We start from the raw sequence: 23,561 nt of genomic DNA, 5'->3' as shown, positions 1-23,561 counted from the left end.
GGCCCTGTGGATTCAATTCTTCCTCAATTTCTGTTGTGATAGGTATAGGAAAAGAATGGTGAATAAGCACTTAACTGCAAACTTAGCAAATTTAGCATCCATTCCTCGTCAGCTACAGCCTGTCCCAAAAAATGAAAACACACTAACACTAGCCTTACTAAACGTCAGGTCTTTGGCAGGAAAATCATTTTTAATCAATGATTTTATTACTAAGCACAATCTAGATTTTATGTTTTTAACTGAAACCTGGTTAGACCATAATAACAGCGCTGCTGTTCTCATCGAGTCAGCTCCCCCTAACTTCAGTTTTATGAGTGAGAATAGAGTGAATAAGAAGGAGGTGGAGTCGCCATTTTGTTTAATGACTCATTCCACTGTACGCAAATATGTTATGGAAATTTTGTTTCTTTTGAATATGTTGCTCTTCAATTAAGATCTTCCCCTCAAGCGATGTTCTAAATATCTACAGGCCACCTAAATATTGTGCAACCTTCATTGATGACTTCACTGAACTGCTGTCTATTATCTGCATTAACTTTGATTGTGTAATCATTGCGGGTGATTTTAACATTCATGTTGACAGCCCCCAGGACAGGGGGACAAAAGAGCTGTATTGTGTTTTTTGAGAACTATGGACTGACTCAGCATGTGACGGAGCCCACCCACAATAAGGGGCACACTCTGGACTTGATTGTCTCCAAAGGTCTGAACATTTCCAAGGTTGTGGTGACTGACGTTGCTCTCTCAGATCATTCCTGTGTTTTCTTTAACGGCACTATCTCTGTGCCCAAAAGTGTCCAAACAAAGATAATCAGAAACGGTATATCACTGAAAACACCAGTGACACATTTATACAGCTTTCTCCTCCACACCAGCCCTCTCTGGGCTATCAGTCAGTGAGCTTGTAGATAATTTCAACTGTAAATTACAAATGTTATTGATGCCATTGCTCCCACTAAGGTCAAAGTTGTATCTGGTAAGAAAAGATCTCCATGGAGAAATGTCCTACTGGTGAGAACAGAAAAAAGAGAGTGTAGGAAAGCTGAACGAAGGTGGCGTAAAACAATCTCCTGGTCCATTATAACTCCTATAAAGAGAGACTTCGCATTTATAATTTGGAACTGAGGAATGCAAGAAGGTCCTTTTTCTCTGATATTATCTCTAGAAACAATAATAATTCCCGTGCTTTGTTTGCTACTGTTGATAGGTTAACAAACCCTCCAGTACCAGTAGCATCTGAACTTTTATCTACCAAGGCCTGCAATGACTTTGCCTCCTTCTTCAAAGACAAAATTCAAAAGATTAGACAAACAGTCAGTGCCTCCATATCAAGTCCAGGATATGTGTTGTCACAGTGTTCAAGCAAAAATAGTTCCAATATGACAGAATTTCACACGATCAACCATACAAACCTGGAGGACATTATTCAACATCTGAAAACCTCGACCTGTTGCCTTGATGTTCTACCAACGGGACTTTTCAAAATGTTTCCAATTGTTTGACTTCTGATCTTCTACAGATTGTGAACACATCTCTTCTTTCAGGTATCTTTCCACAGGCCCTGAAAACTGCAGTAATCAAGCCACTCTTAAAAAAGAACAACCTAGACAAGTCACTAATGAGCAACTATAGGCCAATATCAAACCTTCCGTTTTTAAGTAAAATCATTGAAAAAGTAGTCTTTCAACAACTCAACCATTTCTTGTCACTAAGCAACAGTTTTGATACCTTTCAGTCGGGTTTCCGACCACACCACAGCACTGAACGGCTCTTGTCAAAGTCTTTAATGACATCCACCTTAACACAGATAATGGCAAAATTTCAATCTTAGTATTACTTGATCTCAGTGCTGCATTTGACACGGTCGACCATGACATACTACTAGACCGATTGGAAAACTGCGTTGGCCTTTCTGGCTCAGTACTAAACTGGTTTGAATCCTACCTAAAGAATAGGGATTACTTTGTGTCTATAGGTAATTATGCATCTGAGCGTACAAATATGACGTGCGGAGTTCCGCAAGGCTCCATTCTGGGGCCTCTTCTGTTTAACATCTACATGCTTCCACTGGCTCAGATTATGGAGAAAAACAAAATAAGTTACCATAGTTATGCGGACGACACACAAATTTACATACCTTATCGCCAGGGGACTATAGTCCAATACAAAAACTGACTAAGTGCATCGAACAAATTAACGGCTGGATGTGCCAGAACTTTCTGAAATTAAATGAAGGAAAAACTGAGGTGGTTGTTTTTGGAGCAAGAGAGGAACGATTAAAAGTCTGCGCTCAGCTTCAAACAACAATGTTAAAAACAACAGACAAAGCCAGAAATCTTGGTGTAGTCATGGACTCAGACCTGAACTTTAACAGCCACATTAAGACAATTACAAAGTCAGCCTACTATCACCTTAAGAATATATCAAGGGTTAAAGGACTTATGTGTCAACAGGATTTGGAAAAACTTGTCCATGCCTTTATCTTCAGTAGACTTGACTACTGTAACGGGGTCTTTACAGGTCTCCCTAAAAATCAATCAGACAGCTGCAGCTGATTCAGAACGCTGCTGCTCGAGTCCTCACTAAGACCAAGAGACTGGATCACATCACTCCAGTTCTGAAGTCTTTACACTGGCTTCCTGTGTCTCAAAGAATTGATTTCAAAGTACTCTTGCTAGTTTATAAATCACTTAACGGTTTAGGTCCAAAATATATTGCTGATCTGCTACTACACTATGAACCACCCAGACCTCTCAGGTCATCTGGGACAGGTCTGCTTTCTGTCCCCAGAGTCAGAACTAAACAGGGTGAAGCAGCTTTCAGTTTCTATGCTCCTCATATCTGGAATAAACTCCCAGAAACCTGTAGATCCGCTGCTACTCTCAGTTCTTTTAAATCAAGGCTGAAGACCTTTCTATTTGATGCTGCCTTTCTTTAAATGACTAATCATTTCTTTAAATTTCTTATGCTGCACTGTAAATTTTATTCTTGTGTTTTATGTTTCTCTTTGTTTTTAACTGTCTATTCATGTGTTTTATGCTTGTGATTTTTAACTGTTTTTACTTGTGTTTTATCTGTTTAACTGATTTTGTGTAAAGCACTTTGAATTGCCTTGTTGCTGAAATGTGCTATACAAATAAAGCTGCCTATAGTGGTGAGCATAGCTGCCTTCCAAGCAGTTGACCTGGGTTTGATTCCCAGCCATCGCAGTAACTGTTTTTGGGTTGTTTTACTTTCTTTTTTTACAAGAAGTCAGCAGAAAGGTTACTTGCCCAACCTGGTTTGATAAAATCTCTTTGAGACGCATGATTATGGCCAAAGTGATAACAACAATTACTTTGATCAATATGGAGATCACGATTAATTATCACAATTATTTGTTGATGTTCTAGTCCAAAGTGCTGGAAAGGAAGGTTTCACCAATCGTTGAACCTCAGGTTAACAAGGAACAATCTCAGCAAAGTTATTGATGGATGATTCTAGTTACTTCACCAAGTTCAGGCCAAATGCCACAGCTTTAAAACATCACATTGGTTGCCTTCCAGCTATGTAATATATGCAAATGGCAGTGATGGGATTTGAACCCACGCCTCCAGAGAGACTGAAGCCTTAATCCAGCGCCTTAGACCACTCGGCCACACTAACTGCAACTATCAACTTTTCACATCATGACAAACACAGGCACCATAATCAATGTTATGCTTGTTAATGTTATTGGAAAACTTGATGTAATACAAGCAAATACCTAAGGCCCCACGCAACAGTTTTGTGATATGTGGAGATTGTGATTTTGGGATTGTGATATGTACCCCTTTCTGACTCTAGATTTTATATCTGTACTCGCAATGCCCTGTTTTTAACGACCACCCAATCGTAAGTGTTCAATGTGAAATACTCATTCATTAACAAAATTGTTGGTAACTGTGACGGGGCGCATGTCAGCCGTCACGGTAGCGATACGCTACCTATACCATCCAAAGACTGAGACTGTAGGTATATATTGTAGGTATATATTATATGCCCGCATATGTTTAACGTGTTCATATGTTTCATACATTTTTTACAATGTTTAAAATCTTAAGTTAACCTAGCCAGTCTCCTTTTCCCCACAGTAATCTCTTAGCTTTCTTGTGCGCACATTTAAACATCTAAAACTACGGTGATTTACCTGCTTATTTGAACCTGTGGCCTTGTCCAACCCTAAACGTTAACGGAACAGATCCGCAGACCGAATTGACTGACGGAGCAGGAGAGAGCGAGAGAGAGAGCGAGAGAGAGCGCATTTCTCCATGTTCTGTGTGTGTGTGATTGATCCGAGCGGGTTTGTAGGGGGGGGGGGGGGGCGCTGTGATTATCACAGAACGCTGCGCGGCCAGTTGAGGAGTTTTATTCAATCCGAGCACGGATATTGACTCATATTACTCGGATAATACTTGTACTCGGCAAAAGTGCTTTAACCGTACCGGATACTCGTTTCAGCCGGATACTCGGATCACCCCTAGTGTATATGCAGTAATATAAAAGAAAGTTGATGTCATAATGAATTGTGATGATGACATAATGAATAGTGATGATGACATAATGAATGGTGATGATGAATCAAAAAGAAAGTTGATGTGTATATGCAGTAATGTAAAAGAAAGTTGATGTGTATATGCACAAATCTAAACCCCACGCATCGACCCGGTATTGCAGCGTCACCGGGAACGGTGCACCCATCTTCTGTCTTCTGGAAAACAATTAACGATGCACGTGAAGCTGCCCGTTGCCCAAACTGTCACGGACCTGAAGAGACATGGCTGGCAGATTTTACCGCCAGAATTGTCCTAAAAACTGAATGATCTGTGAAACCTCGTTGGGTTCCTGGTATCAAAACGTTGTTATAATACTTGACAAGATAAAGCCATACAAAAGTGTAGCAAGATTTGCACTTTTGATTGGCAGAAAACAGCAAGGACAAAATATTGGCCCTGTGACAATGGGGAATAGGTGAGGCCTTGGATTTGGAAAGCGGCACACCAAGTGAGAATTACCGCGAGGGTTGGGACTGGGAAGTAGTAATATACTGGGAACTGCTAAGTAGCAGCTGTTATGTCCTTTAATGAAAAGAAAGTTGATGTGTTTATGCATAAATCAAAAGAAAGTTGATGTGTTTATGCATTTATTAAAAGAAAGTTGATGTCATAATGAATAGTGATGATGACATAATGAATAGTGATGATGACATAATGAATGGTGATGATAAATCAAAAGAAAGTTGATGTGTATATGCAGTAATATACAAGAAAGTTGATGTCATAATGAATTGTGATGATGACATAATGAATGGTGATGATGAATCAAAAGAAAGTTGATGTGTATATGCAGTAATAATAGAAAGTTGATGTGTATGTGCATTAATCTAAAAGGAAGTTGATGTGTATATGCAATAATCAAAAAGAAAGTTGATTTGTATTTGCATTGATCTAAAGAAAGTTGATGTCATAATGAATTTTGATGATGACAAAAGAATGGTGATGATAAATAAAAGAAAGTTGATGTGTATATGCATAAATCTTAAAGAAAGTTGATGTGTATATGCATTTATTAAAAAGAAAGTTGATGTGTATATGCATAAATCTTAAAGAAAGTTGATGTGTATATGCATTTATTAAAAAGAAAGTTGATGTGTATATGCAGTAATGTAAAAGAAAGTTGATGTGTATATGCAGTAATGTAAAAGAAAGTTGATGTGTATATGCACGAATCTAAATTCCACGCATCGACCCGGTATTGCAGCGTCACCGGGAACGGTGCACCCATCTTCTGTCTTGTGGAAAAACAATTAACGATGCACGTGGAGCTGCCCTTTGCTCAAACTGTCAACGGACCTGAAGAGACATGGCTGGCAGATTTTACCGCCAGAAGTTGTCGCAAAAACTGAATGATCTGGGTTCCTGGTATCAAAACGTTGTTATAATACTTGACAAGATGAAGCCATACAAAATAACATATAATAGTTTGTTTAAAAACAAAATTAACTTAACATTAAACCTGTAAGCTCACTTGAAACAAGATTGGGAAAGTTGATAGGTTGATCTTTTTACCCTGTGCTGTGGCTTAAAAACAGGTTCCACTGAGATTTGAACTCAGATCGCTGGATTCAGAGTCCAGAGTGCTAACCATTACACCATGGAACCTTTTGGAGTGCTGAAAGGGTTTGCTAGGCAGTTTCTTTCATAATATCCACATGTGTGATATTAAAGGCACACAACAATCACAACGCAGATTAAAAAGCAAAAATTACTGGCTAATATTTGATTTTAGAGACATATATTAGGTCTATATATAGGGGCATCTTTCGGCAGACCTTCATTGGCTAAATAGCAATTCCCATACCGGGAGTTGAACCCAGGCCACATGGGTGGCAATCAGGAATCCTAACCACTAGACCATATGGGACTGACTACATATTAATAACAGGGATTTCATAAATCAATTCATAGTCTGGCTGGAAATAGGCCTTCTCTTGAACGTGAATTAAGAAGCTTCTTAAGTAAGTTTTATCTTGAAGCTTTTGAGTGTTGTTTAGGTTTTTATCTGCTTTAACTATTACCGGACAGCGGGGGCACGGAGCAGAGCAGAGCGGCCGTTAGGGAGGAATCCTCCTCCGTGTCCAGCTCCATTTTTAACTGGCGGTAAAAATCTTAATGTCGGAACTTTATGACAGGACGAATAAATCCATCAAATCAAGTCCCCAATAATCAGCATGTGGCCTTGTTTTATTTCAGGTAGTCAGCATGGAGCTGTTCCACATTCCCAGACATTTAAAACGAGTCAATCATTGGCGTTATTCTACGAGTCAGATGAATAAATCAGCTGTTTGCTATTTGAGCTGCTCTGTTTCCTGCTGCTCCGTCATTCTTTAGTGTCCTCTGGAAACAGGTTGCTGTCCTTTATGTTTCTTTTGGATGACATCATCAGTGTCTTTACTTTAGTCTGAAGAAACTCCAACAGATTTAAAACCACATGCAGTCACAGAAAATACAAACAGGGAATAGAAAATATCAGACAAAGAATATGTAATGAAAAGTCCCCAAAGTAGGAAAATATAATGTTAATCTACCAAACAGCAATAACTGGAGAGCATCCAATTAAACATGGCCGACTTCCAGTATGTCGGTAAGGAAGAGAGGAATGTTTGGACATATTACAGATTCATTTTATTTTTATTTAACCTTTATTTAACCAGGAACAATCCCATTGAGCTACAGTAACTCTTCTTCCAGGGAGTCCTGCAAAGACCGGCGGCAATAAGTTTCATAAAACATAAAAGACAGGACACAATGGTTCCATACTACACCACAAATCTCTATAGATACTACAACACAAACAAGACATTACACTTAACTTAAGCTAATCCATACATGCAACTTAAAAGCAAGTTCCACTGGGATTTGAACTCAGAGCCCTGGATTCAGAGTCCAGAGTGCTAACCATTACACCATGGAACCTGCAAAAATTTTGCAAGGGTTTGCTTGTCAATTTCTTTCATAATATTCACATGTGTGATATTAAAGGCACACAACAATCACAATGAAGATGAAAAAGCAACAATTATTGGCCAACTTAAGTCATTTAGTTAGCTAAGCGTTCAGAGGATGTGGGAAAAAGCAAGTCAAGAACAGGTTTTGAAGGACTTGCCACAGACAGTGAATACAGCAGTAGATATGTCTACTGTGTACAAACACATGGTAACTTTACATGTGTTTACAATAAAATGCTCACAAAACACTGTACTTGCATTTGCGTTTCTTGCGCACATTCATGTTCTCTTAAATGTAAAGAACATGGCAACTGTTATGGATCCATCAAAGATGCTTATAAGTCCTACCTCAGAGCTCTACTCGGCATGTCTGACCACAACTCTGTTCATTTGGTTCCGTCTAACAAACCGGCCCTGAAGAGAAACAAGCCGAAACAAAAGTTAGTTCCGGTTTGGTCAGATGAATCAATCCAGTGTCTACAGGAATGCTACTGCTGCACTGACTGGGATCTATTCAAAAACAAATGTAAGGACATTGATGAGCTCAAAGAGACTGTTTCTGCATACATCCCCTTCTGTGAGGACTTAGTCATCCCTCGTAAATCTATCTCCTTATGTCCAAATAATATACCATGGGTCTCCAAATCTGTCAAAAGCATAATTAATCAACGAAATATTATCTTCAACCAAGGTAACATGACTCAATACAGAGTACTTCAAAAACAAGCTAAAAAGGAACTTAAGCTTACAAAACTTAATTATAAGGACAAAGTTGAGAACATGCTGAGCACAGGCCACTCACGTCCTGCATGGGAGGGTGTGAAAGCAATGATGTAGATGCAACCTAAGAAATGTCTGATCCCCCTCAATGGCATGTCACACCTTGCCCTCTCAAACGATTTTTATAGTAGTTTTAATATTTATGATTTTAGTGAGGAGCTGTCAGATTTTAATAACGTTACCCCAAAGCTGAAAAACAAGAACAGGCTGCAATATATAGTTAAGGTGTGTGGCAAGATTTCTCACAACCCTCTGACTGACTTAAGCTCTGTATATGAGACAAGGTCCCTCAAGAAGGCCCAATAAGTCCTGGCTGACCCTAGTCACCCCCTGAACAGCTGCTTCATCTTGTTGCCGTCTGGCCGCAGATTCGGTCTAAAGCCTAAATGCAGGACAAACAGACACAAAAACTCTTTTGTCCCTGCTGCTATAGGATTTTTAATAAGTCAATGTGAGGTGTAGACTTCCGTGTAGTACGTATTTATTTTATTTCTAGATGTATGGCTGTTGTCTTGTATAACCTGTGTGTTATTTATGTTACATGCTGCTGCACAACAAATTGCCCCCCGGGGATAATAAAGACTCCTTGAACCTTGAAGGGCAACAGGACTTGGTAAAAAGGTCCTCCACAGAAGTTTTGTCTCTCATCCAAGAGACTACTTTAGTTGTTTTATTTTACACAGAAAGGGTTGGACACAGTGTCCACTCCCCCACCCATATCTGACAATTGAAAGCTGTGGGGAAAGGGGGGTTCCAAAGCTAATAGACCATTCAACAAGCAATTCTGATGCACTATATTGGCCCATTCAGGATGAGCACTGTATACTCTGACTGCAGCAACACAAGTTCAAATTTCAGTGATACCTAATTTTTATGGTGATTACGAGACTCAATGCAAAGTGTGTATCCCCCATGTAACTCAAAGCCTATCACTTCCAGTCAATACTGTCAAATGTGGAGCTTCTTCAAGCTTCAACCAGATGATTCCTCAACATGCCCCCACTAATGTACTGTTTACAGTCTAAATGGCCAAGGACATTAAACCTGTAAGCTTACTTTAAACTAAATGTGGAAAGTTGAAAGGTTGATTTTTTTCACCTATACTGTGACTTAAAACACATTCCACCGAGATTTGCGGGAAAAGTGGGATGTGGGAAAAGGCAAGTCAAGAACAGGTTTTCCAAAAGTAGAATGGGAGCCAGAGCGTTCCTCTCCTGTGGAACCAGGTTCCAGTTTGGGTTCAGGAGGCAAACACCATCTCCACATGTAAGAGTAGGCTTAAGACTTCTCCTCTTTGATAAATCCTATAGGTAGGGCTGGCTTGGGTGAGTCCTGAACCATCCCTCAGTTGTGCTGCTATAGGCCTAGACTACCGGTGGACTTCCCATGATGCACTAGGTACCTCTCTCCTCCTCCTTCTCTCCATCTGTATGCAACCTCATATGCCTTTGAGATACAAGAACTTCTTCACTTGCGCAAATGTCCTATTTGTGCAAACAAAAGGTGGAAACAGATGATCTTGAGTGTAGGGTTTGGTGATTTTATTACCCCTAAAGTGTCTGCCGTGCTTAGCATTATGAGCACCACACTCAAATCATCTGAGCTAACCGCCTGCTTTTTAACTGTTTGAAAAAATTGGGCCAGTTCTAGATGGGCTACCTGGTTGTGTATGGTTTGTAGGGACTGCATATGTTGTTGACCTGCAAAAAGACGCAAAAGCACGACTGTAGAGTCCAAACCAAGGTGCTACATGCTCCCGTTGGGTTTCTGGAGGTAGACAGGAGTTTCTAACCACAAAGGACTTGAACCCTCAATCTTCTGCTCCAAAGTCAGATGCCTTGTCCATAAGGCCACATGGTTGCAAAAAAGAAAGTAATATTTCCAAATCTGAATTTCCACGGTTTATCAGTTTATCTGAAATTCAGGAGCGAGGTAACATTTGTAAAAAAGGCAGACTAATTAGGTGGCCAGTTAGCTTTTGGTGAAGGAAATAGATTGAATGCTAGGCACATTAGTTACCTGTGACTCATATTTGCACTTACTGAGTAGACAACCTTACAACTGTATGGTTTTTGGCCTTGCTACAAAAGACGTGGAAAGTAGAGCTATAGAGATTGAGACTTGTTTTGCGCTAATGGCCAATTTGTGCATAAAAAAGGTGGATACAGATGATCTTGGGCGTAGGGTTTGGCGATTTTAGTACCCCTAAAGTGTCTGCCGGTGCTTAGCATTTTTAGCACCACACTCAAACAATCTGAGCTAACCGGCCTGCTTTTTAACTGTTTAAAAAGAACAGATGTCCAGAAACAATTAAGGCCAAATTGAGCAAAATTGGCCGAGTTCTGGATGAGCTGGATGAGTTGTACACTTTGGCAATTCTGAACACTTTCAGACACTGTTGTCTCATGTAAGTAACATGCACAAGTCTTTAAAAAGAAATGTGGCTGTTTTTCATGCAGGTTTGCATCATAACAATGCGGGTGCTATCTCTAAATGAACAATGGGCAACCTACATCCATCTTGTTAGCACCCAAATCTCTGTTCTGATCTCCCTGCTTGGATGGCAAGTCATCTGGTGGATTTTTCCCGTCAAGAGGAAGCGGATCAAGAGGGAGTGTTGTTTTATTGTACCCACTAGCAATAAAGTTTATTTGTCTAGAGCCGTAAAATTGCATTAGGTTATCACATTTTGGGCAAAAAGAATACCACAGCTCAAGTCCCTGGTAAGGCAACAGCTTGATTCTGGGATATGTATGAAGTGCTCACTGTTGTCATCTGTCATGCAGGTTTGCAGGATGTTCACAGTCTGCTAGTGGCCATGATGAGTTTTGACTTTGAGTTTTTTAATCGTTTTGGCCAATTTAGCCAATTTTCAACCAGTTTGTGCAATAACATTTGGTGTTCTCAGGCAATGTGCAAATTATGGTCTACCCTCCTGCTGTCCAGAAGACCGTGATCATGGCAACAGCTTAATGGTCTTCATTTACTTGCACTTTAATTTGTAGTTCAGGAGATTGTTTTTTCCCACAGTCCTTTATTTTAGAAGCCTGGGTAGCTCAGTTGGTAGAGCATCAGACTTTTAATCTGAGGGTCCAGGGTTCAAGTCCCTGTTCAGGTGTAGAGTTGAGGTTCTTGAACACTTCAGATACTGCCATATTGTTTGTGTTCCATCCATAAGTCTTTAAAAAGAATTGTGGCTGTTTTTCAAGCAGGTTTGCATCATAATAATGTTGCTGGTAAGTCTAAATGTACAATAGGCAACCTACGTCCATCTTGCAAGCACCCAAATCTCTGTACTCATCTCCCTGCTTGGATAGAAGGTCATCTGGTGCATTTTTCTTGTCACGAGGGCTAAGTGCTGTGGTGCTGGTGTCGTGTTGAGCGAAAAAGAAAGAATGGTCTTCATTTACTTGCACTTTAATTTGTAATTCTGGAGATTGTTTTTGTTGTATTTGAACCCACACCTCCAGTGGAGACTGCGACCTGAACGCAGCACCTTGGACCGCTCGGCCATCCTGACTGATCCAACAGAACTTCAGTAGGACCTGTCTCAAAAATCATAATATAGTAAATTAAACATGTCATGATATAGTAGGTTCTCAATCATGAGAACCTGCTATATCATGACATGTCTGACGGGGCGCTACCTATACCATCCAAAGACTGAGACTGCAGCAGTATGTTCAATGCCCGTATATGTTTAATGTATTCATATTTTCGTTATTTGCACAATGTTTATTCTTCTCATCGGGTAGGATTGCATTTTTCTTAGGCGGCATATTCCCCTGGGCCTGGTGGTATCTGGCTGCACCAGAGCACCTGGGATGTCAGGCTTTAAATCCCCACCTCTGAAAAGTGCCGCTTCTTAGCCGGATTATGTCTGGCCATGTCATAAATAATAGAGGCGAGGCCTCAAAACTGAGAATGTATTGGGGCGTGATATTTAAATTACAATCGTTTCTAGCCGCTGCATTTATCAATGTACGATCATTCTTACGCTCTGATTGGTGTGATACGAACGTTTCATGAATCTCACGTGAAGCCTGTCGTACGTTAGGTTAATAAATGAGGGCCATTAGCTCTAAGGATGTGCTTCAAAACATAACTGAAGTGGACACACTAATGAGTAGCACAATGGTGCAATCTGTTTACCTTGTCATAAGCTAAAGCCTTTTCCCAAGCTAAAAGAAAACAAGGCGCTCTTCTGCAAAAGCACAGCTGGGAGTGCTTGAGAGTCCTTTGAGGTACAGGTCCTTTTAGGCTGAGATGCTTCGGGTGTGTTAAGGTGTGAGCCCAAATAGTTGTTGAACAACAAAGACAAGACAGCGATCAGGTGATAGAACCGGGGTATTGATGTCCCATCCATGCAACCGATGGATATGATCAAAACCTGTAAACATCACTGGAAAGTCAGCATTACTACAGGATCCTGACAGGGTAGTGGATGTCAATTTTTTAATCTGCCAGAACACTTTTTATGGGCTGTCAACAACTTTTCCAGCAGTTTTATCATTATTCATCTCACCATGGAAATCAGCGTTAGCAGAGGATAGTTTCAATCCATCAACCTCTAGGTCAGAGGCCCAGGACGCTTCCATTGTGCCAATCTGCTGAAAGTCACCCCAGATGGGACTTGAACCCACAAATTTACATCTCCAAAGCTCACCAGGTCAGGAGAAATGAAATGAAACAGTAACCTTGACCTTTGACCTCCAAAATCGAAATCAGTTCATCCGCGACTAAGAGTGGTTATGTATGCCAAATTTAAAGTGCTTCCCTCTAGGCGTTCAGGGATATTGCATTCACAAGAATCGGATGGACAGACATGAGGACACAGTCACCTTGACATTGAACCTTTGACCTCCAAAATCTCATCAATTAATGTGAATGTTTTTGCAAACTTTGAAGAAACACAAACATGGGCGTTGTGATAAGATGGTGCTGTCTATCGTTGTTTCTGAAATCAACAATACCTTCTAAAGTTGAATAGCTATTGCGTACCCGGTAATATTAGAGAAGAGCTCTCGATGCCACTGTAGGCGGACAATTTAGAAAATTAAGTTACTTTACACTTTAAACTGTTACATCTCCTCTGAATTACCATCTGCAAATTTCCAAGCCTCGTTGGCATACCGACCACCATCTACAGGAGGTAAATCACTAGCTACCTATTCATGAGAACCTCATACCTTTTACCAGGTTCAGGTGGTTAATAGTTATGGTCAAATGAAGCTTCATAAAGCTTTCTGAACAATGTTCTTCATTTTCTGAACGCATTCACTCAGTAGTGTTTTATTATTGGTTGTGCATCTGTGATTGCCCTAGAGGTGCTCTCAGTCCAGCACCTCTCCCCCTCATCTTTGTTAGTTTTACACTGTCCAGCATAAATCACTGACACCATACCTCACACTCATCCATGCATACACCTTGCATACATGTATACAACCTTTGCACACGGTCTTTTGTCTCCCCTTTTCATGGGGTCATGACAAAGCATCTAGTGTTGATCTTAGCCTTTGTGTGAGTACATATGTCTCCACAAACATTGTTTTTATTAAGATTGACGACCAAATGGTTAGTTTTTCTGAGATTTTCCCAACCATTGCAATGCCTTTCATAGCCTCGTTGGCGCAGTAGGCAGCGCGTCAGTCTCATAATCTGAAGGTCGTGAGTTCAACCCTCACACGGGGCAGGTGTTTTAAAAAACACTACTGCTGCTAACAGTGACAGGTGGTTGAACACAAGCACATGAATGAAATTTGTCATTCTTTGGTTATTTCTGAGATTGATACAATGAAAGGAATTATTTAAGAGTCGTAGCAAACCAATGAAAAGGGTTATAGAACATATGTGGTATGTCCTTGGACATACTATCCAAGCAGGGAGATGAGTACAGATATTTGGGTGCTAGCAAGATGGATGTAGGTTCCCCATAGGTTGTTCATTTAGACTTACCAGCAACATTGTTATGATATACGACTCTTTTTAAAGACTTGCGCATGGAACACACATGATATGATAGCATCTGAATTTGTCCATGTCCATACAAGCACTTCAAATGGACAACTCATCTAGCAGAATGTGCAACTCTACGCCTGAGCAGGGACTTGAACCCTGGACCCTCAGATTAAAAGTCTGATGCTCTACCGACTGAGCTACCCAGGCTTCAAAAGCAAGTGACTGTGGAAAAAACCATCTGCTGAACTACAGATTAAAGTGCAAGTAAATGAAGACCATTGAGCTGTTGCCATGATCACGGTCTTCTGGACAGCAGGAGGGTAGACCATAATTTGCACAATGCAACACCAAATGTTATTGCACAAACTGGTTGAAAATTGGCCAAAAAGGTTAATTAAAAAGCTCAAAGTCACAACTCATCATGGCCACTAGCAGACTGTGAACATCCTGCAAACCTCCATGACAGATGACGTTAGCGAGCACTTCATACATATCCCAGAATCAAGCTGTTGCCTTACCAGGGACTTGAGCTGTGGTTTTCTTTTTCGCTGAAAACGTTGATAACCTAATGCAATTTTATGGCTCCAGACAAATAAACTTTACTGCTAGTTGGTACAATAAAACAACTCTCCCTCTTGATCAGCTTCCTCTTGACGGAAAAAATCCACCAGATGACTTGCCATCCAAGCAGGGAGATCAGCACAGAGATTTGGGTGCCATCAAGATGGATGTAGGTTGCCCATTGTTCATTTAGAGATAGCACCCGCATTGTTATGATGCAAACCTGCATGAAAAACAGTCACATTTCTTTTTAAAGACTTGTGCATGTTACTTAAATGATACAGTGTCTGAAAGTGTTAAGGATTGCCAAAGTGTACAATTTATCATGGCATCAAGCAAAATGTGCAACTGCATGCCTGAACAGGGACTTGAACCCTGGACCCTCAGAATAAAAGTCTGACGCTCTACCGACTGAGCTACCGATGCTTCTAAAAAGAGGGCTGTGGGAAAAAGAAGTGCCGTTATTGCTTCCTAAACCCAACCGTCCCATTGTTGTCCCGCGTGTCATGGTTAACACAAATATGCCCGTTTCGTTATTTCGTTAATTATTTGGCTGCTGGCTTTTCCTCCTCTTCCTCATCCGGGTCAGTCGCCGTAGTTCTAGTGCCAGGCTGAGACTTCGCTCCCCAGTGTGACGTCATCGCCGAATTGACTTAATAAACCAGCGAATACTAAAAATTACCAAAAACTAACTTTTAACATTATTTGGAGACATTTAAAAAAATGATATAAATACATATCTTGAGTGCTTTTTGTACCCAATAATCAAAAGTGGTGGTTAACCCGCAACATTCTGAGACCAATTAATGCAAAGAAAGGACTGGAGCATTTCTTGGAGAGAATAAGTAGGCTGACACTGAAGTATTGAGACAACAGTGACTGAAAATCTAATTCAATCTACATATCGGTCTTCTTAAAGATCTAAATAGATTTTCTCACCTCAGAGTCATCTGGAGCACGTAACGATTAGCTTCTGTCCCTCTGAACCCTGAGTGACAATCACTCTGCAGTGAATGAGATGCAGTTCCCCCCCCCGAGTCCAACCAAGACTATACTTTCAGGGATCATTTCTAGAGTTTCTGACTTGAGGAATGTGTTTCTAAAGTGTTTGGTCTCGCTTACCACGATGATGAGTCGTGATGTTCCTTTCTGAGCATGAAGTTGACAGAGACTAATGATTCACTTCATATGCTCTCTGTCATTGATGATTGTTCTTTGCTTCTTTATGGAGTATTGAAGAAGGGAATATGTTCAGAGTGGTAGTAGCAGATATGTGGAAAACTAACACGTGTGAAAGTAATAAAACATACTAAGCTTTCTATTTAACTTAAGTTATAGTCAGTCTTGAAGAATGTCCAGTCCATGCTGGACAAGGTTACTTGAAAGGGTTAACACCTACTTTCTTGACTTTGTAATGCCTTATGTCCGGTGTAAAAATGTAAACTGAGTTAAGCCATAATTCATTTTTATTTCTACCTTTGCTTTTCCTACTTTGACATGTCAAAAGGTACATTGTTTGAAAGCCCAGCTCTACACATCCATGTTCCACTCCCACAGGTGTTTCCACTTAACTAATCAGACGGTGTGGCCTTTACAAGCTCAGCTTGATTGACATGTATTAAAGGGTTGGAACGGTACACTGAAGTCCCGGTGGACGGGATGGCATGTTGTAACAAGGTTTGCGTACATACAGCAGATACTTGAAGCCAGGTTACTCTACGAGTGGATACGGGGCATTGAAGGTGATGTGTTAATCCTGATTGATTCAGTGATTTTTTGGCTCTATTTGTATTTGGATCTAAAGGCTTGTTAACCACTGTAGGGAGGAGACGTTGGACAGTTTTTTTTGTCTCGTTCCAGTGATTGGCATGTCTGGGTGATGGCGTTGGATATGCGTTAGCATGTTGGATGTATTTCCACTCACGTACCAATAACGCCGACCCACAGTCCTCGTTTTATCCACCACTTTCTCACCTGTACTACTGGAACTGACTGGGAAACCAAAGTTTCCCCGTGGGTCGCCACCACTCGCCGTAGGACAGGCTGCTCTTCCTTAGTGCTGCTGGCTCGGACTCATATGAAGGGAAATATGGGGCAAAAGGTGAGAGCTTGCAGAACAACAAAATCTGAACTTATATGTTTAAATTATAGCCGATAGATATCAGAGGTCCACCCATTACCTTAATTTTTATGCGTTGTACTTTTCCCTTGCCGGGTGAGTTAGGGAAACTGTTTACAGCATAGCAGAGTTTTCTGTCCACCTCCACACGCGTAGTCTTCTCTTCAAGCACACTTACTGCCTCCTGGTCTTGTCTTGACCTAGTCACCACTTTCTCATTTTTGTATGGCAGCACATCCAGCTGCAAGAGATTCTCAACAATCTGGAAGAGCTCCATGTTGGAAGGAACAGTGGACGTCAGAAGGTACTGTTGCGGCCGTAGCTGTTGCTCTACGATCCGTGCTGGGCTCTGAAACGTCCCCCCCAAGTCTGGTTCGAATAGTGAGTGGTCGACCTGGTGGACCGAGCTTCACTGGCTCAATGGGGGTGAGATGTGGATGATCAGCACCAATGAGAAGGAGTGGGCTGGCATTCTCAAACTGCTGAAGGGAGAGACCTGCCAGGTACTTCTACCTCTTCTGCAGACTGACTGGATAGGATTGATCCGCCAAGCCTAGGCAAGCTAACCCGTTAGTCCCAATACTGCCAGTCAGTGTACTGTATGTTTAGCTCACACAAGGTAAAAGACAAATTAAGACTTAACAGGTAGCTGCTCGTGGAGGTGCTGTGGCTTAGTTGGTTAAAGTGCCTGTCTAGTAAACAGGAGATCCTGGGTTCAAATCCCAGCAGCACCTTGTTGTTGGAGAGATTACCTCTTTTGGCGTGTCATCATCATGTCAACCCAATCCCTGTGAAAGTACCCTGGTAGCAAATGAAAATTGCCTGTTACATTTACACAGAAACACCAATAACATGCCCACAAGGTGTTCTATTTGCCTGATAACTAATGAATTAATTAATAAATGCCTACTTTGGCTCCACTACAGTTCTGTGTCAGTCAACTGCTCCATTTCACTCACCACTGAGTCAGACTTAATGCCCCGCCCACAACAACATCTGATTAGCAGGCAACTTAAAAGCAAGTACAGGTCATCTCTGCACAACAAGGTGTTGCTGGGATTTGAACCCAGGTACTTCTGCTGACTAGACAGGCACTTTAACCAACTAAGCCACAGCACCTCTGGGGATGAACACAGATGCATGGCCATTATGGAGGTACTTGGTGTAAACAACTGAGGTGGTTGGGTCATCTGGTAAGGAGGGCCTCCGTAGAGAGCTGGTCCAGGCACGTCCAGCTGGGAGGAGGCCTCGGGGAAGACCCAGGACTAGGTGGAGAAAGTACATCTCCAACCTGGCCTGGGAACGCCTCGGATCCCCCAGTCGGAGCTGGTTTATGTGGCTCGGCAAGGGTAGTTTGAGGTCCCCTGCTGGAGCTGCTGGACAAAGATGGATGGAAGGAGGAACCCTTTTCACTAGCTCATTGTATTCTTGCAAGACGGACTTAGTTGCAGAGGCGCTGTAGCTTAGGGGTTAAAAGCGCCTGTCTCGTAAACAGGAGATCCTGGGTCCAAATCCCAGCAGTGCCTGGTCATCACGGTATGAAGTGTTACCACATGGTTGCCGATACTTTACGTGTGCAACCAGTTATTGCCTGATTTTTTTAGATCACTAAAGTGACATGTGATGTTGTATTGTACCCTAACATTACATGTGTCCATGTAAAGCGAATAAAGCCTTTTATTGGAGGTGTTTTTGCAACTTTAGTGTGAAGATTATAAAGGTTTTATTATCATGAATTTCAGTCTTACCTTGGAAGCTTAGGGCTCCTGCACACTGCCTGCATGACGTGAGCGTGTCAGCTGAGGTTAGAATGCCTACCGTATTGGTCAATACTGTTACATGAGAGAAATAAAAACAGACACACCACACAGCAAACACTATGTTGACTGTTGAGGAGGACTAAACTAGGACTGTGTTTTAAGCTTTCCATGGCTTTCCATGAGAAATGGCATGATGGGAAAGGGTCTCTCATCTCTCAAGGTCCTTGCATAAGACTTCTGTTGTTCTCGGTAGGCCTGCCTATCAACAGTGAGTCCTGAGGCGTCGCTCAAGGACACGTTCAGCTGTTTTCATTTGCCGGAGTTTGTAGGGGTCCCCTACTGGAGCTGCTTGACAAAGATGGATGGATGGAAGCAACCCTGTTCATTAGCTCATTGTATTCTTGCAAGACAGGCTTATCTGTAGAAGGCGCTGTAGCTTAGTGGTTAAAGCGCGTGTCTCGTAAACAGGATCCTGGGTCCAAATCGCAACAGTGCCTAGTTATCACTTAATGAAGATCCTGGGTCCAAATCCCAGCAATGTCTCATTATCAGTTAATATTTATGTTATCTGCACTACAAAGTGTATATATTTGTTATTTATTTTTGCTAAAGTGCTTAACAACCATAATTAATTTTGCCCAGTTGTGGCCTGTTGATGGGCAATACATATCTAAAGGGAAATGGATTGGACCCATTTTTTAATGCTTTTAAACCTTGTTTTGTTGGGGCTGAATGTGGCCCCGGTGTACACCAGTACCCTGTGACATCACCCCGAGGTTGTGATGCTGACTGAGGTCAGAGGTGAAATAAACATGAACTTTACCGGCCAAGGCACTTTGGGCGCTGACTGTGTGATTTTAACGTCTTCGATGCTTCTGGAATGAAAATTGATAAATTAATTATTTGATATTGTTGACTATATCGGGATATGCAACTGAAGGAAGAATCACCTTCCACCGCTCTATTACCTCCTCAGTTGAGGTCAACCGCCAATAAACTGTAATTCTCAAAATATCATCCTTCCCTATATGCCTTTGCATCTTGGATATTTTCTGTTGTTTAGACATGGCTACATTCACTTAAAGTATCCAAAGTGCACAATACTCCACTGTACTCTGTTCAGTTGTTTACACCGAGTGCCTCCAATATAGCCGTGCAGCCGTGTTCATCCCCAGAGGTGCTGTGGCTTAGTTGGTTAAAGTTCACTCTGTGGTGAGTGAAATGGAGCAGTTGACTGACACAGAACTGTAGTGGAGCCAAAGTAGTGCTTTATTAATTAATTTCATTAGTTATCAGCAAATAGAACACCTTGTGGGCATGTTATTGGTGTTTCTGTGTAAATGTAACATGCCATTTTCATTTGCTACCAGGGTATCTTAACGGGAGTTGGGTTGACATGATGATGACACGCAAACAGAGGTAGTCTCTGCACCAAATAAATTAGACTTAACACGGATGGTACTCGTGGAGGTGCTGTGGCTTAGTTGGTTAAAGTGCCTGTCTAGTAAACAGGAGATCCTGGGTTCAAATCCCAGCAGCACCTTGTTGTTGCAGAGATTACCTCTGTTGGTGTGTCATCATCTCCTCAGGAGATAAACTTGGATTAGCAGCTACGAGGAACTTGGTGTAAGCAACTGAACAGAGTGCAGTATTGTACTCTTTGGATACTTTATGTGAATGTAGCCATATCTAAACAACAGAAAAGCATCCAAATGCAAAGGCATAAAGATTCTTCCTTCAGTTGCATATCCTAATATAGTCAATTAATATCAAAAATAAATGTATTAATTTTTATTACAGCAGCATCGAAGATGTTAAAATCACACAGTCAGCGCCCAAAGTGCCTTGGCCTGTAAAGTTCATGTTCATTTCACCTCTGACCTCAGTCAGCATCACATGCACCTGAAACCCCACCCAATAGTGATGTCACAGGGTCATGGTGTACACCTGGGCCACGTTCAGCCCCAACAACAAGGTTTAAAAGCATTAAAAAATGGGTCCAATCCATTTCACTTTAGATATTTATTGCCCCTCAACACGCCACAATTGGGCAAAATAATATAATGCTTGTTAAGCACTATAGCAAAAACAAATAACAAATATATACACTCTTTGTAGTGCAGATAACATAAACATTAACTGATGATTAGGCACTGCTGGGATTTGGACCCAGGATCTCCTGTTTACAAGACAGGTGCTTTAACCACTAAGCTACAGCGCCTCCTACAGGATTGCCTGTCATGCAAGATTACAATGAGCTAGTGACCAGGGTTCCAACCATCCATCCATCTTTGTCAAGCAGCTCCAGAGAGAGCTATGAGAGAGAGTCTTCCGCTGAAGGCTCTACCCACATGACTGTGTTTCACCAATCAACGTCGTTGTGCAGTCACGTGACCATACTCGATCTCAGCATACTCAATCTTACTTTATTCAAGAAACTCATGCTTCAGAAGCAGACTCGTCATTTTGGAGGAGTCAAGGGGAAGAGATGCGTAGTTTTCATTTGGCAGTAATAGGTCGGCAGGGGTCGCTATACTGCAGGAAAGTTCAAGGAACCATCCTCTGCTATAGGATTTAGTAAGAATAAGTTGTGATCCATTGATCTCTGGGTTTTTGGGCCCAGCACGCTTCCGCTGTGCTATTCTGCTCTGCTGTTTGCACTTAGGGGTAACATGTAACATGTAAAGCAGGAGCTCTACCACTGAGCTACATACCCTGAAGATTTTCAGATTTGTTGACTTTTTTCTGAGATAGACTTAGACTTATCTTTATTAATCCTTTTGGGGATGACTTACCGCAAAGAAATTGAAATACTACAGAATAAAAGAAGAACTGGTAACACATGTAATGTTAATGTTGTATATGGCTTCAACCTGTAAATGCAACTGTGGTGGCTTGAAATCAAACCTGGTTAAAATGATTGCACTGCTATGGTATAAATCATAATCAAAAAGTAACACACCTGCTGGCCTTTCTGCTGGACATACAAAGTTCACTGCAAATCTTGTACACATCTGGGCATGAGACTGAAATAAATGCTAAGAGATGCATTGGTGGAGATGGTTTGCTTCCAGTACCTATGAGAATAATACAAAAAGCAGAGCTACACCTGTTTGGGACAATGTTCATAATCTTTTCAATTAGTTAGTAGTAGTTACCAGACACGGGCAAAGAACAATTGTAGTGCCCTGCTGTGTCTGTGGATCCTCGTGGAGGCAGCTTAATTGGTTGATATGCTCTCCTTATTTGTACCATAACAGAGATCTAATATTTTTATCAAATCGGGTTGGGCAAGTAACCTTTCTGGCTACTTCTTGATAAATAAAGCAAGTAACCACACAATGAAAACTACTGCAATGGCTGGGAATGAAACATGTCAACTGCTTGGAAGGCAGCTATGCTCACCACTATACCCCATCACTGGACAACGCATTTGATGTCCTTAAAGGTTGAATTTTTCTTTTTATTAAATTAAGGCAATAAGCTCAATTTCCAAAGACGATTTTTTAAATTTCTCTTTTTGGTCACTTCAGCATGGGTTCCTATCGCATGCATACCACTGTATGCATGTATACCTGCATGTAAAATTAGCCGCATTGACACAAAAAAGAATTTTACAGCAGAAAGCACAATTTTAAGGACACACAGCAGACCTACAATGAAATTGTATTTGCACTGCTTTGAAAATCTAAGAACCTTCTTCATCACAAACCTGATGGTGCAGTACTTGATCCACATGGATCCACTTGCTGTCCCTCTGGCTGTTCCTCCCTCTGTCCCATTATTTTTTCTCCTCCCCACTCTCTTCTTCATCCTCCTCACCCTCTTCTTCATCTTCCTCACCCCTCTGGATATCCCTCTCTGTGTCAGAGCCCTCCCTTTCATCACACCGCACCTCTCTCCAAACTCCCCCAAACTCCTCTGGCTCTCCCTCTTCCTGCTCTTCAGTCCCTTGATTTGTTTGTCTCTCACTGCTGTTTTTCTCACTTTTTGTTTAATAGGGCGCTATATCACTTCCTCGTTTCATGATAAATATTAAAAGAGATAAACGTAGGAGTATGCATTACATTTCCCTCCCTACTCAACACAGGCATAAAGCTGTCGATTACTTTACACAACGTAGTTATTTGTTTCGCAATGCAACAGCAAATCGGATGAAGTTACGTGTTCAACATCCAGAGATGCCAAAGTACTCACTTCCCCTACTCAAGTAGAAGTAGAGAGAATTATGTTAATAAATACTCTGGTAAAAGTATAAGTACTGATTTAACTTCTGAACTCAAGTAAAAAAAGTAACAAAAGTAAAGGCTTAGCAATTTACTTAAAGTATAGAAGTAAAAGTAGCCTAAAACATATATAAACATATAGCCTATTTATTGTGACAGAGACGGGACTCCAGGTTATTAAGATTCTCACGCAAGTATCAAGATATGAATTCAGTTGTGATTTTGGGAGAATTCCGTGAATATTGCCATTCAATTAGATTCATTTGGTATTGATGATGCAAAAAATAATAACTACTCCAGTGAAATTATTTAAAATTTATTGAGGACTAGATTAGGACTGGATTTAAAGCTGATTCTGGTTTCCAATTTGGTCCCAGGTGTGTCTGTTAAAACACAGATGGAGACAACCTCTCTGTTGATGCTTTATTACAATCAAGCATCAGGATAAACATGGGGGGGGGGGGGGGGGTCTCCTGCTATGGCTGTGTGTGTGGTAATAAATAATACATAACAAGGAATCATATATGCTAGTAAAATAACACTGAACCCACTATTAATTACATTATCTTAATGAGCAAGGACGTCAACAATCGCCATTATATCGAATCACCAGCCAGGTGTAACCTAGCCAA

The 23,561-nt window shown here is 41.2% G+C and overlaps 10 non-coding genes across 10 annotated transcripts; 6 read left to right on the top strand and 4 right to left on the bottom strand.

Annotated features, from left to right (window-relative positions):
* Positions 1-6,107: 6,107 nt before the first annotated feature.
* Positions 6,108-6,179, bottom strand: trnaq-cug (transfer RNA glutamine (anticodon CUG)). The gene has a single exon. It is a non-coding gene; the product is annotated as a tRNA-Gln (tRNA).
* A 190-nt stretch (positions 6,180-6,369) lies between these two features.
* Positions 6,370-6,441, bottom strand: trnag-gcc (transfer RNA glycine (anticodon GCC)). The gene has a single exon. It is a non-coding gene; the product is annotated as a tRNA-Gly (tRNA).
* Positions 6,442-11,350: 4,909 nt separating this feature from the next.
* On the top strand, positions 11,351-11,423 carry trnak-uuu (transfer RNA lysine (anticodon UUU)). The gene has a single exon. It is a non-coding gene; the product is annotated as a tRNA-Lys (tRNA).
* A 2,501-nt stretch (positions 11,424-13,924) lies between these two features.
* trnam-cau (transfer RNA methionine (anticodon CAU)) lies at positions 13,925-13,997 on the top strand. The gene has a single exon. It is a non-coding gene; the product is annotated as a tRNA-Met (tRNA).
* Positions 13,998-14,397: 400 nt separating this feature from the next.
* On the bottom strand, positions 14,398-14,470 carry trnak-uuu (transfer RNA lysine (anticodon UUU)). Its single transcript has one exon. It is a non-coding gene; the product is annotated as a tRNA-Lys (tRNA).
* Positions 14,471-15,869: 1,399 nt separating this feature from the next.
* LOC116677814 (small nucleolar RNA U3) lies at positions 15,870-16,085 on the top strand. Its single transcript, XR_004329062.1, has one exon. It is a non-coding gene; the product is annotated as a small nucleolar RNA U3 (small nucleolar RNA).
* Positions 16,086-17,603: 1,518 nt separating this feature from the next.
* On the top strand, positions 17,604-17,677 carry trnat-agu (transfer RNA threonine (anticodon AGU)). The gene has a single exon. It is a non-coding gene; the product is annotated as a tRNA-Thr (tRNA).
* Positions 17,678-18,395: 718 nt separating this feature from the next.
* On the top strand, positions 18,396-18,469 carry trnat-cgu (transfer RNA threonine (anticodon CGU)). Its single transcript has one exon. It is a non-coding gene; the product is annotated as a tRNA-Thr (tRNA).
* Positions 18,470-20,172: 1,703 nt separating this feature from the next.
* trnat-agu (transfer RNA threonine (anticodon AGU)) lies at positions 20,173-20,246 on the top strand. Its single transcript has one exon. It is a non-coding gene; the product is annotated as a tRNA-Thr (tRNA).
* A 605-nt stretch (positions 20,247-20,851) lies between these two features.
* trnat-ugu (transfer RNA threonine (anticodon UGU)) lies at positions 20,852-20,924 on the bottom strand. Its single transcript has one exon. It is a non-coding gene; the product is annotated as a tRNA-Thr (tRNA).
* Positions 20,925-23,561: the final 2,637 nt, after the last annotated feature.

The sequence above is a fragment of the Etheostoma spectabile genome, unplaced genomic scaffold, assembly GCF_008692095.1.
Source record: "Etheostoma spectabile isolate EspeVRDwgs_2016 unplaced genomic scaffold, UIUC_Espe_1.0 scaffold00005908, whole genome shotgun sequence".
NCBI lineage: Eukaryota > Metazoa > Chordata > Actinopteri > Perciformes > Percidae > Etheostoma > Etheostoma spectabile.
The sequence above is the reverse complement of the archived record's forward strand: the minus strand, read 5'-3'. Positions and strand labels throughout refer to the sequence as shown.